This window comes from Microtus oregoni, unplaced genomic scaffold (assembly GCF_018167655.1).
Source record: "Microtus oregoni isolate MIOR12 unplaced genomic scaffold, Mior012 000023F_ref0000262, whole genome shotgun sequence".
NCBI lineage: Eukaryota > Metazoa > Chordata > Mammalia > Rodentia > Cricetidae > Microtus > Microtus oregoni.
The window spans coordinates 3,316,669-3,327,597 of NW_024543082.1; positions in this window are offsets into that span (position 1 = coordinate 3,316,669).

Here is a 10,929-nt window from a genome sequence, read left to right on the forward strand (position 1 = left end):
TACTGAGAAGGGACGCTCCTCTGGGAGGGCTTGGGCAGGTGACTGGAGGTCAGGGGAGTCATTGTCTTTGATCTCAAGATACCTCTAAGGTGTAGAAAGGAGTCTTGACCCAGTGAAGTCCCCCAGCAGGGAGCAGGGGGCAGGAGCAGAGTCCATACTTCAGAGGAAGGCAGGCAGGGATCCTAACACTGTGCAGTGAGGGGTTTCTTCCTATGATAACAGAGAAGGCAGCTCTATACTGAAGAGTTGCAGCCCATGGCCAGAATCACCTGGGCACTTATCTGCCCTTGTATCTAATTTGTTGTTGTTCTTGTTATTTTGTTTTGTTTTTCAAGACAGAGTTTCTATGTGTTACAGCCCTGGCTGTCCTGCAGCTCACTTTGTAGGCCTCGAACTCACAGAGATCCACCTGCCTCTGTCTCCAGAGTGCTGGGGTCAAAGGTGTGAGCTGCCACACCATGCCCTTGCATACAATTTTTAAACATTTGTGTTTGTTCTTGTTTAAAAGTAACTTTAGTAATGTAGACTGGCTGTAAGATGTTCAGGCCACCCAGAAATGTTTGCAACAAAGTGAGCACCTGCCCCACAGTATCTTCACCTGCCCCACCCTAGCATCCCACTGGCACCTAGACTACAGGTTTGGTTTTGAAAAAGATTTTGTTTTATTCCTATGGAATCTTGAGAATTTATCTGTATGTGTGGGCGGAGCTGCCACGTCAAGCATGAGTTCCGCGTCAGTCTCAGCGGCCTAGGACAGGCAGTGGGTCTTGTACACCTTCCACTGCCTACACCTAAGTACTTCTGGACAATGAAAATGTGCTCAGATGAAACCCAAAGTCCCCTCAGCAGGCACTGCTTGCCAATGTTTTGCTTTCTCTGAGCTCAATGACTGCTTTTTCTCCAGGGCATCTAGTGGGAACCAACATCTCTTACTATCGAGGAACTTCCATCTAGCAGAAGGATTTGATTGTGGCGCTCAGCTAGCATTAGCTATACTATGCCCTGGACAGAGTGTAGGCCCTGGAGTGTTCCAGAAAAGAGCCATTCAGGGAACACTTTTTTTCTCATTTAAGCCAATGGCACCCTAGAGGTGCTCTGTAGGTGTGGGGCTATTGTGTTGGTTAGAAAACAGCTCTCAGATCTGAGGGAATAAAAAGATGGAGGTGGGCCTGGGGAGATGCCTCAGTGTGTGAGTGTTTATAGCTCTTAGAGAACCTAGTCTCAGCTCCCAGTACCCACGATAATCTAGAACACCAGTTCCAGGAGATCCAGTGCCCTCTTCTGTCCTCCACTGGCTCCTGCATGTCTTTCCACAGACCCCTGGACAAGTTGTAGCTAACACCGTGACACATGTTGGGCATGGTGACTCACATGTGATATGAAAGTAAAGGGTGGGAGCCAGGCAAGGTGGCTTAATCATGGGAGAACTTGGAGGCACTTGGGAGGCAGAGGCAGGCCAATCTCCGTGAGTTTGAGGCCAGCTTGGTCTACAGGGCAAGTTCTAGGACAACCAGAGCAGTCACAGAAAAACTCTATCTCAGAGAGAGAGAGAGATCATCTTGACCCCATGTTGACAGGTTCTTCACACGTGGGCGTTTATGCCTGTCTCATAGGTCCCGTCAGGCACAGAGTAAGCCCTTGATAAATGAGACCGTCCCAGGAGAGGGCAGTAGTGTCCACATGTGACTATGACCAGCTAGTGACTATTTTCTTGGCCCTAGAAGAACAATTGCTTATCTCCTTGTCACTTCTGAGCAGTGCACTAGTAGCCAAGCCCTGTCCAAAGTGAAGAGCCAGGCTGTGCCCCAGGGACTGCCAGGCCTGTGGGGGTGTCAGAGTGAGTCTTCTGCGTTCTGTATCATGGGGCTTAGGAACTGCTTCCTCCCCACAAAAGGCTTCTTTTACTAACTTGTATAATCTGTTGTTAATATCAGAGTTCTTAGAGACAAGAGGAGTTCTGGGAAGTGGGTCACTAAAAGTCACTCTTCCGAGCATCCTGGGTGTTCTGGGAGCCGCGAATGCAGCTCTGATGTCTACCATAGTCTTTAGACGAGGACCACTTATTTATCTTATTCTCTCCAAATAGAGGTATCTAGACTTTTTAGTGGAGTAATGCACCAGACAAAAAAGCCTGGGCCAGCACTCAGGAAGATTGTGAATTTGAGGCCAGCTGGACTGCATAGCAAGACCTGTGTCAAAACAAAAATAAAACAAAACAAAAAGCCTGGAAGAATCAGGATTTAATGAAGTATTTCTATACAATCTATTTAATTATTCTTTAAACACTTCCTTCTAAAGTTCCCTTTCTACAGTCTACCAACAGAGAAAACTGCCCCACAATGGAGAACCGGGGCAGTTGCCTTAAAATAGAGGAAGTCACAAAAATCCTCTTCCTGGTGACAACAGTGCCACCTTGTGGCAGTTTTGATTGTCTTCCTCTGAAATGTCTGGGAATTTATTAAACATAGATAGTTTACCAACTATAGATATAAATTTTGTTATTACTTGGTACTAATCTCTTTTTATTAAGATAGGGTCTCCTGTAGCTAAGGCTAGCCCCAAGCTTGATAGGTAGCAAAGGATGACCTTGAAGTCCCCAGCCTCTTCCCTCAGTCTTCAAAGTTCAGGTTCTTATCTCAGTGTTTTTTGTTTTCGTTTTCATTTTTGAGACATGGCCTGATGTAGCCCAGGCTAGCCTCCACAGGCATATACTATCTCTTCTGACTCGTTACTCTTCATAATAAACATTAGCACCCCAACTCCACACAAAGTTCTCCATAGCCATCTTTAAGCTATGTTAAGTGTTGTAATTTTCGAAAACCATTTTCCATTTTTGTCTGTTTAATTTTATTTAGTTTTTGTGTTTAGAAGGAGGCATATGTTTCCCACTTTTAGCATAATCATATATATTCATTTTTCCAGAAAATCCTGTTGAGTGCTGATTAGAATTGACAATATTACCATTATTTATCCAATGTACTGTCTTCTGACACTTATTTTCTTTATTCCCTCAACCAAAATTACAACAGCTTCTCCCTCAACTACTGCCATTGATGAAGAAACGACTATAACTATAGCTGGCGCTGCTTCAACTGAGCCCCCTACGACATCCGTAACACCTAAGCCTGGCGCTGCTTCAACTGAGCCCCCTACGACATCCGTAACACCTAAGCCTGGCGCTGCTTCAACTGAGCCCCCTACGACATCCGTAACACCTAAGCCTGGCGCTGCTTCAACTGAGCCCCCTACGACATCCGTAACACCTAAGCCTGGCGCTGCTTCAACTGAGCCCCCTACGACATCCGTAACACCTAAGCCTGGCGCTGCTTCAACTGAGCCCCCTACGACATCCGTAACACCTAAGCCTGGCACTGCTTCAACTGAGCCCCCTACGACATCCGTAACACCTAAGCCTGGCGCTGCTTCAACTGAGCCCCCTACGACATCCGTAACACCTAAGCCTGGCGCTGCTTCAACTGAGCCTCCTACGACATCCGTAACACCTAAGCCTGGCGCTGCTTCAACTGAGCCCCCTACGACATCCGTAACACCTAAGCCTGGCGCTGCTTCAACTGAGACCCCTACAACAACGCAGTCTCCTGGTGTCTCCTCACAGACTACCTCTCCAGGTAAAAGTGATCCCCGACAGTCTCCTCACTGGGGTGCACAGCACTGAGGGTGTAATGTGTCAGTGTGTTCTGGAGAATAAAGGACATGCCCAGGAAAAGAACCTCAAAGTTCAGTCATGACAGACAAACCCCTAAGTGAGCTCTTCTGCTCAAGCTACCTGCCAGCTATGGAGTGCGTTTTTTTATGAGTTTGGTCTTTGAGGAAGCTACCCATAGAAGAGTAGGAAGACAGGGTTTGACCAAGTGCTGTCTTGTTGGTCACACTAGTTTTGAAGGAAGAAGTTAGCACTATTCTGGAGTCAGTCAAGATGGTGACTGATCACAATTTGGAAAGGCAAGCTTTTGAATTTGAGCCCGAGGGTTAAGAAGTCAAGCAACGGCTGTCCTCAAACAGTTGCTAGCTGACCAAGTCCAAGCACAGCCATTTGTGTGACACTAGTCAATGTTGCTAAAACAGAAACCACTTGGCTCATTTCTCCAAGCTTGGTCTAGAATAAGTGTCACCAAAGGTCATCCATGACAGACAAACAGTGCATATTTTAGGCTTTGGGGGCAACACAGGGTCTCTGTTAAAACTGTCAACTTCTGACATTTTAACATAAAAGCAGCCATGCGAATGTAAAAATGAGTGAATTTGGCTATATCCCAGTAAAACTTCATTTATAAAAATAAAGGGTTGGTTAGTCATGGCTCAGGAGCCATAATTTACCAAACTGATCTAGAGGATTCCTCAAACCTCAGAGTTTAGAGTTCAAATACACTGTACCCAAAGAAAACAGTGACTTGCCCAAAGAGAGTAAGTTTGTGTCTCCCAATACTTCTGATCATTTTCCAAGTTTTCCTTGCTAGATCTATGAAATGGATGGTTAAGTCAATAGAACTCAGCCTGTCTATGACTCTGCTTCCCCAGTCTTCTATGTAGAAGGGCAGAGGGGTCACAGCCATGGGGACAGCTATGGTGGACTCAGGGATGGGAACTTCTCCAGGCCGCTCCACTTCTTACACAGCAGTCCTGTGTGAGCTGCTCGCGCTGGTTGGCATGAGGCAAATTGCTTCTCTTGGCTTCAGTGGACTCACTTAAGGCTTTGTAAATAATACCAGGCAGTGCTGGCGCACGCCTTAGTTCCAATACTCAGGAATCAGAGGCAGGTGGATCTCTGAGTTTGAAGCCAGCCTGGTGAGTGAGTTCCAGGAAATACACAAAGAAACCCTGTCTCAAAACAAACAAATAAAAACTTTTTGAAAAATTTCAAGAATCTATGGAGATGAAGAAAATGATGGCAATCTGTGGCTGAGTCTGTAGTTCAGTGGTAGAGAACTTGCCTAGAGTACATGAGGCCTAGTTTCAATCCTCAATACTGAAAACAAAAGAAAGGGAGGGGAGAGGAGGGAAAGGGAAGAGAGGGAAAGAGAAGGGGAGAAGAGGGGATGGAAAGGGAAAGGAAGGAGAGAGAAGGAAAAGGAGGGAAGGGGAAGGAAAGGGAAGGGAGGAAAGAAGCGAGGGAGGGAAGGAGGGAGGGAGGGAGGGAGGGAGGGAGGGAGGGAGGAAGGAAGGACAACCAAGATCACCATTTGCTCACCTAAAGAACATCCCTCTTCCAATCTCACCAGCTCCTGGAAAGAGGACCTGAGACACATGTGTCTGAGTTCAGGAGCCATTGTAATATTTCTTTATTTCTGCATCCTCACTCACAGAGTTAAGGGTGTAGGGCATCCTAGTTCCTCCTCTCAGAAAGCTCACTGGGTTGCCCAGGCCTTTCTACCCTGAATGAACCTGATCTTGTGAGAAGCTAAGCAAGGTGGCACTTGGTTCATACTTAAATGGGAGGAAGTTCACTGGGTTAATCTGCATTTTCTCTCCTTTATTGTGTGCTTTCTACCTCCATTTCTTACTTCCTTTTGAGACAGAGCCCTGTTCTGTAGCCCTGGCTGGCCTGAAATATGCTATGTAGACCAGGCTGGCCTCAAACTCCCAGAGCTCCTGTGTCTACCTCCTGAGGGCTGGGATCAAAGCACAAGCCACCATGCCTGGCTTTCTTCCCTTCGTGAATGTGTGCTGGCTCTGCTCATCAGAATGTGACATCTCATTTCCCTTTGGGACTTCCTGCTGTCCTGCCCTGTGTGGTCATTGCCACACTAGTCTGTAAAAAGCTGCTATATTTTAAAAAGGGTTTGGGGAGGCCTACCTGGTGGCAGAGAAACAGGCACTGAGGTCCCTGAGCACTGAAGAGTTCTGAAGATTCTCCACTCCTCGGGATTAGAAAGCTGTCTTTGTTCTCAAGCAGGGCTCTGTCCACCAATCTCTAACCTTCACCATCAGGGAGCACTCAGCTCTGAAACTGTAGCATTGGTCTTCTTCAGAGACCGAAGCAAACACAAACTGCTTCCAGCCCTTCTAAGAATATGTTGTAGAGTCACAGAAAAAGGGTATGGAGGCCAGGGGTGGTGGTGTACACCTTTAGTCCCAGCACTTGGGAGGCAAAAACAGGCAGATCTTTGTGTGTTCAAGGCTAGCCTGGTCTACATACATAGCAAGTTCCAGGACAGCCAAGGCTACACGGTGAGACCATGTCTCATGTTCGTTTGACTAGAAAAACAAGTGTGTCTAGAGGGTGGGTGTGAAGAGTGGACATGAGTCACCAGGAGTTATGGCTGAGTTCTGTGGATTTGTAACGTCTTTCTCCTCCATCTAAGGTCCCCAAGATCATTGCAAGCTTAACCCCTGTGGAGGATCTGCTTCTTGTGTTAACCTGCTTTCTGAAAGGTTCTGCATGTGTTCAGAAGGCTACTACTATGAAGAGTCATCATGTGTGAAAGGTAAGTTCAAGGGATAACCACAGTAGAGCCCTACATCTGTACCAAAATGAGCTTTAGCGAATCTCAAATGATAGTGAAAGGGGCAGAAGACAAACAGGGGAGAGTCTCTTGCTTTTGTCCCAGCTAACCCTGGGGGAGGAGAGATGGAGCAAGGCAGATTGCCAGCAAGCTGGGCTGAAGGTCTGCTGTGGACTGTACTAGATAGAAACCTTCCCTCCGCTGCTCTGGGGTGTACTAATACAACATGAGAGCAAGCGTTGCCTGAGCCCTGAAAATTGACTACGTGATGACAAGACCTTGTCCATGGTGTGCCTTGACAATGCTAGGGCACGGAGGCAGAAGAGGGTAGCAGGCTGGGTGCATGATCTGAGCTGTCAGTCCAGAAATGAACTTTTGAATGACTACAAGCTGGCTTAGATCACCTGGTGCTGTGGGGACCAAAGCCTGCCTGCCTGTCTAAACCAGCCGCTCTCAACCTTCCCAGTGCTGTGACCCTTTCACAGTTCCTCACGGTGTGGGGGCCACCAACCATTAAATTACTTTCATTGCTACTTCATAACTATAATTCTGTTATTGTTATGAATCATAATGTAAATATTTGTGTTTTTCGATGGTCTTAGAAGGCCCCTATGAAGGGGTCATTTGACCCCCAAAGGGTTTACCTCCCATAGGTTGAAACCACTGCTCTAAGTGATTCCTTTTTGTTCTGCTTCATGAATAAGAAATGACTTTCACTGCGAGAACAGGCAGTGGTGTAGGAGGTGATTGCACTATGTTGCCATAACAGTTAGAGATATGCCCCCAAAGTCTGTATTTTTAATACTAATAATCCAATTTCTGGGCATTGACTCTATGTAAATGATCCCCCAAAAGCCCTTCTATTTTAAATAGTGAGCACTAAGCTCAAGAATGAGAAAATAAGCCAGACATAATGACACTTGTCTTAAATTCCAAGACTCAGGAGGCAGAACAGTCAGTTCTCTGTGAGTTCAAGGCCAGCCTGGTCTACAAATAGAGTTCCAGACCAGCCAGTAGCCAGGACTACACAGTGAGACCGTGTCTAATGGGGGAAAATGAAAAGGAAAAGAAAGAGAAAAAAGAAGAAGAAAAGTATCTTAAGTTTTAAATGCAAAATTGAAGCAGCCCTATTAACATTAAAGAGCTCAGAAAGGGTTTGCCTGGTTTTCAGGAAAGACATTCCCTGGAGAGATTGGCGTGAAAATGGCTGAAACAATTGGCTTGGATAATAAAACCTCTTGGGCCTATCAAGACTTGTACAGCAAGGTTGTCAAATTTGTAAGTATTTTCCCACTTTCCCTTCTCACCTGGCCTGCAGGGGGTGGAGCCTATCTTCATGTGTTCACATGGCACAGTTGTGTCTGTTGTTGACAAAGTAAACTGTACCCCACCAGTGGGCAGGACGATCCTTCCGGATTCTTGGGCCTCCCAATGGTTGAATGGCTGTGCACGGGAGACGGAGCACCCGGCATAGCCCAGCCATGCCTCCGGAAAGCAGCCTCGGGACGCTGCTCCAGACCTGCCAGTTACAGAAGTTATGGGTTGGTTCTGAATAGACAAGAGTTCTAATGGTGTCTTAGATTATTTCAGAGCAGGCTGGGGCTGTGACTTAGTGGTAGAGTATATTTCTAGCATAAGGAAAGTCTAGTGTTTTACCCCATAGCATAACAACTTATTAATAATTCATTATTTTGTACTGGGTAATGTAGCTCAGTGGTAAAGACATTTTTCTTTTTTCTATATCCAGATTTATATAAGTTTTCATACCAATATGACTTATTTTTACCTGTAATAGAGGAACTATATCTGATACTTCCCCCCTCCATTTTCAAAAAAAAAAATGATAAAAACATTTCACTTCATTTCTATCCTTGAGAGCAGTGTTGGCAGGGAAGGAGTAGAGTGTGCACAGCCATTCTGGAGCCACAGTTGTTGGGTCTGGGAAATTCTCCACAGCATCCAGCCAGTCAGTGTTTAGACACCTGAGCTCAGCCAGGGCTGGGTGCTCCTGGGGGAAACAGGGAGGAAGCAAAACATTCTTTTTTTTTAAAATTTCATTTTAATTCTAACCACAGTTCTCTTCCCTACCCCTCCTCCTGCCTCCTTCACTTCCCTTCTATCCACTCCTCCCAGTGGGTAAGGACTCCCATGGGAAGTCAACAAAGTCTGGCACATTAAGTTGGGGCAGAACCAAGCTCCTACCCCTTGCATTAAGACTGAGCATGGTATTCTACCATAGATTCCAACAAGCTGGCTCATGCACCAGGGATAGATCCTGGTCCTACTGTCAGGGGCCCTCAGTCCAAGCTTCACCACTGTCTCCCACATATGAAGGGCCTAGTTCAGTCCCATGGAGGCTCCACAGTTATTGGTCTAGAGTTCATGAGTTTCCATGAGCTTGGTTCAGCTGTCTCTGTAGATTTCCCCGTCATAATCTTGACCTCCACGAAGCATTCTATGGTTTCAAAGAGTGGTTTTGTATCTGTTGTTTCAGATGGCGTTTTTGTGTTGTTGCTCTTTTAAAACTGTTTTATTATATGCACTTGTGCGTGCACAGGTGTGAGTATGTCACAGTGTCTGTATCAGAGGACAGCATTCAGAAGTTGGCTCTCTTGCCTTGCTGAGTGTGGTCTCTTGTTTCTGCCACACTTCATTTTCCAGGCTAGCTGGCCCTCCAGCTTCAGGAGGACTTCATTTCTCTGCCTCCCTCTCACTGTAAGAATGCTGGGATTCACTGGCGGTGGTGGCACACACCTTTAAACCCAGCACTAGGGAGGCAGAAGCAGGTGGATTTCTGTGAGTTCAAGGCCAGCCTGGTCTACAGAGCAAGTTCCAGGACAGGACAGCCAGGGTTGTTACGTGGAGAAACCCATCTCAACAAAACAAAGGAAAAAAGAAAAAGAATGCTGGGATTACAGATGTGCGCCACGGCACCCACGTTTTATTAAGATTTATTTTTTTCATGTATTTTGTATATGAATGCTCTGTCTTCATACACACCAGAAGAGAACATCGGATCCATTACAGATGGTTGTGAGTCACCATGTGGGGGCTGGGAATTGAACACAGGACCTCTGGAAGTGCCGTTCAAGTGCTCTTAACCATTGAGCCATCTTTCCAGCTCCTGCATCCATCTTTAATGTGGGTCCTAGGGATTCAACTTAGATTTGTGAGGTGAGCACTTTGACTGTTGAGTCCTGTTCAGGACTGTTTTTAGAGTTTTGAGACAAGGCCTCACAGTGTATTCCAGACTGGCCTGGAACTCACTATATAACTGGGGATGACCTCAAATAATGGTAATCCTCCTGTCTCAATCTTTCGAATGCTGGCATTAGACATGAGGCACCATGCCTGGTTTCAAAGAGATTTTTAATCCAAAAAGAGTATTTCAGAACCCCTTGACTTCTCTGGAGCATAGTTAGGAAATCAGAGACTGTCTCCTTCTCAACAGACCTTGTGTGCCAGTCTCAGCTCAAGCCATGAGACATCTCCCAGGGTCTGTTTACTATCCAGCTGGGTCTACTGGACTTTGCATAGAAGTTTCCAGATTCTCTGTTGAGCACTGGGCCCGGGATTCTAAGCTCAATATTTCTATTTCTGTAAATAAACTGGAGCTTGGGATACAGACCTGTGTTCTCAGCTACTTGGGAGGCTGAGGCAGGAGGATCCCAAGTTCAAGGTTTGCCTGACTAAAAAATGAGTTCAAGGCCAACCTAATCAACATATATATATATATATTAGAAATAGATATATATCAGTGGTATAACACTTGCCTAGCCTGTACAGGGCCCTGAGTTCAATTCCCAGAAACATGAAATAAACAGATACCTAAATATAAAATGTGAAGTGAGAGCTGGGCGGTGGTGGCGCACGCCTTTAATCCCAGCACTCGGGAGGCAGAGGCAGGCGGATCTCTGTGAGTTCGAGACCAGCCTGGTCTACAAGAGCTAGTTCCAGGACAGGCTCCAAAACCACAGAGAAACCCTGTCTCGAAAAACCAAAAAAAAAAAAAATGTGAAATGAAAAGGGCTGGAGTAGAGCAGTTGCCTAACATGTGTGTAGCTTAGTCAGTAGAATGCTTGCTCCTAGGTTAGATCTCCAGGAGTGTGCCATCTGGATGTGGTGGTACAAGCTTGTAATTCCAGCATTTCAGAGGTGGAGGTGGGAAGAGGATCAGGAGTTTAAGGTCATCCTTGACTCATGAAACCCTGTTTAAGGAAGGAAGGAAGAGAGGGAGGGGAAAAGAGAAGGAAGGAGAGAGGGTGAGCAGAAGGGAGGGAGGAAAGGGGGAGGGAAAGGAGAAAGAAGGAAGGCAGAGAAGGAGAGAGAAAAGAAGGAAAGCAATGTTTAAGTCTAGAATATAATTTTTTAAAAATTTCACCTTGTTTTTACATCTGTTCTCCTCCACAGTTTCAAAAAGTATTTAATGCGACTGAGGCTGGTTCCGATTATGGACAGACTATAA